Raw genomic sequence first — 2993 nt, 5'->3', positions numbered from 1 at the left:
TTTGCCTACTATGTGTTTGTGTTCGGTAGTTTCAGGGAGGAAGATTAATCTCATTCTTATTAGCCCATTTTGCAAGTAGAAATTCTATTCTCGCTTTTAAATCTCCTACATTTAATATTAATATACACACCTCAGCATTCTCTTGTTTGGTATTTGCATAGTTTGTTTCCATCCTTTGGTTATTCACTTCTTTATGTCTGTATATTTAAAAATGGTTAATTATAGGAGGTATAAAGTAGCTTCATAGTTTTTTCCCCAATCTAATAATCTCTGATTCTTAATTGAGATGTTTTAAACCTTGTTAATATGTTTGGATATACACTTACCATTTTTCTAGTCATTTCTATTTGTTCTATGTCTTCTTTGTACTTTTCAATATTTTTATTCTGTTTCATTTTGAATTAATTTTGTTTAATGGTTCCACTTGTCTCCACTATTGGCTTGTTAGTTATACCATTTCATACACACACACACACACACACACACACACACACCCATTTCAGTTGTTGCCATAAGTTTTACAATATGTATCTTTAGTTTACTACTACTTATCTTTAAAAAATATTTACTACCTTATTCACAATACAAAAAATTTATATTTTCTGTTTTATTCTCCTCTTGTTTTTGTTTTGCTGTCGCACCATTTACTTTTACATACATTAAAAATATCTTGACCAGTGCACAGCAGAGATGGTGGCCGCGGCAGCAGCTAGAGTGGCGTTTTCAGTGGCGCGGCTCCTACTCGGAGGTGCTGCTGGACGGTCGTCATATTTTGGAGGGAACAGATTGAGAAGTACACAGGCTGCTACACAAGTTGTTCTGAATGTTCCTGAAACACGAGTAACACGTTTGGAGAATGGTCTCAGGGTGGCCTCTGAAGATTCTGGGCTCTCAACATGCACAGTTGGGCTGTGGATTGATGCTGGAAGTCGATATGAAAATGAGAAGAATAATGGAACAGCTCACTTTCTGGAGCATATGGCTTTCAAGGGCACCAAAAAGAGATCTCAATTAGATTTGGAACTCGAGATTGAAAACATGGGTGCTCATCTCAATGCCTATACCTCCAGAGAGCAGACTGTATATTATGCCAAAGCATTTTCTAAAGATTTGCCAAGAGCTGTAGAAATTCTTGCTGATATAATACAAAATAGCACACTGGGAGAAGCAGAGATCGAACGTGAACATGGAGTAATCCTTAGAGAGATGCAGGAAGTTGAAACCAATTTACAAGAAGTTGTTTTTGATTATCTTCATGCCACAGCTTATCAAAATATTGCACTTGGACGGACAATTTTGGGACCAACTGAAAATATCAAATCTATAAATCGTAAAGATTTAGTAGATTATATAACCACAGATTATAAGGGGCCAAGGATTGTACTTGCTGCTGCTGGAGGAGTTTCCCATGATGAACTGCTTGAGTTAGCAAAGTTTCATTTTGGTAACTCTCTGTCCACACACAAAGGAGAAATACCAGCTCTACCTCCCTGCAAATTCACAGGAAGTGAGATTCGAGTGAGAGATGACAAGATGCCTTTGGCACACCTTGCAATAGCTGTTGAAGCTGTTGGTTGGGCACATCCAGATAGTATCTGTCTCATGGTTGCAAACACACTGATAGGCAACTGGGATCACTCTTTTGGAGGAGGAATGAATTTATCTAGCAAGCTGGCCCAGCTCACCTGTCACTGCAACCTCTGCCATAGTTTCCAGTCTTTCAACACTTCCTACACAGATACAGGATTATGGGGAATCTATATGGTTTGTGAACCAGCCACTATTGCAGACATGCTACATGTTGTTCAGAAAGAATGGATACGACTCTGTACAAGTGTCACTGAAAGTGAAGTTGCACGAGCCAAAAACCTTCTGAAAACAAACATGCTGTTGCAACTAGATGGTTCCACTCCAATTTGTGAGGATATCAGCAGGCAAATGTTATGCTATAACAGAAGAATTCCCATCCCTGAGCTTGAAGCAAGAGTTGATGCTGTGAATGCTGAGACAATTCGAGAAGTGTATACCAAATATATTTATGATAAGAGTCCAGCTATTGCTGCTGTTGGTCCCATTGAGCAACTACCAGATTTTAACCAGATTCACAGTAACATGTGCTGGCTTCATGATTAAAATGCTCCTAATAAAAGTATTTTGAATGTATATATTTGTAAAACTATCAGAGACTAGCAAATTTTAAGCTATTAATCCCTACAGAAAAAAAATTTAAATGAACATACATACTTGAAAATTTGAATGAAACACTGTGTCAAAGTTTCAAAGGATAAGACTACCCCAGTGCATGGCACATCTCCAAGAAATTATGTTGGAACGACATACTCTCAAATCATCACAAGTATTATTTTAAGAATGAAAATTTGTAAAGTATTTTCAGTTTTATTATAAAAATGCACATATAACAAAAAAAAATATCTTGCCCCAGCTGATGTGGCTCAGTTGCTTGGAGTGCCATCCCATAAACCAAAAGGACATGGGTTAGATTACCTGTCAGAGCATGTGCCTAGATTGTGGGTTCAATTCCTGGTTGGAGTATGTAGAAGAGGAGACCGATGAATGATGATGTTTCTCTTTCACATCGGTGTTTCTTTCCTTCTCTCTCTCCCTCCCTTCCCCTCTTTCTAAAGTCAGTAAGCATGTAATCAGGTAAGGATAAAACAAACAATTGAATGAACAAATTTTTTTTGTTATTATTACAATTTAAACAATTAACTGTCATTTAGAGTAATTAGGGATGGGGAAAATTTCATCTATATTTACCTCAATTTTAACCATTTCGTGAAACCTTTATTCTTTGTGTAGATCCAAATGTCTGTCTGGTATCATAATCCCTATGCCTAATGAAATTTTCATGTCCTTGTTACAGTCTGCTGACAATTAATTCTATCAATTTTTTTTTCTGAAAAGTATTTATTTCACTTTCATTTTAAAAGAATTGACAGACTTTCCTTTTAAAGATTTTATTTACGTATTTT

At 36.5% G+C, this 2993-nt stretch overlaps 1 pseudogene; it reads left to right on the top strand.

Moving 5' to 3' along the window:
* Positions 1-690: 690 nt before the first annotated feature.
* Positions 691-2355, top strand: LOC112314272 (mitochondrial-processing peptidase subunit beta pseudogene; annotated as a pseudogene).
* The last annotated feature ends 638 nt before the right edge of the window (positions 2356-2993 follow it).

The sequence above is a fragment of the Desmodus rotundus genome, chromosome 5, assembly GCF_022682495.2.
Source record: "Desmodus rotundus isolate HL8 chromosome 5, HLdesRot8A.1, whole genome shotgun sequence".
Classification (NCBI taxonomy): domain Eukaryota; kingdom Metazoa; phylum Chordata; class Mammalia; order Chiroptera; family Phyllostomidae; genus Desmodus; species Desmodus rotundus.
This window is presented reverse-complemented; position numbering and strand designations above follow the sequence as displayed.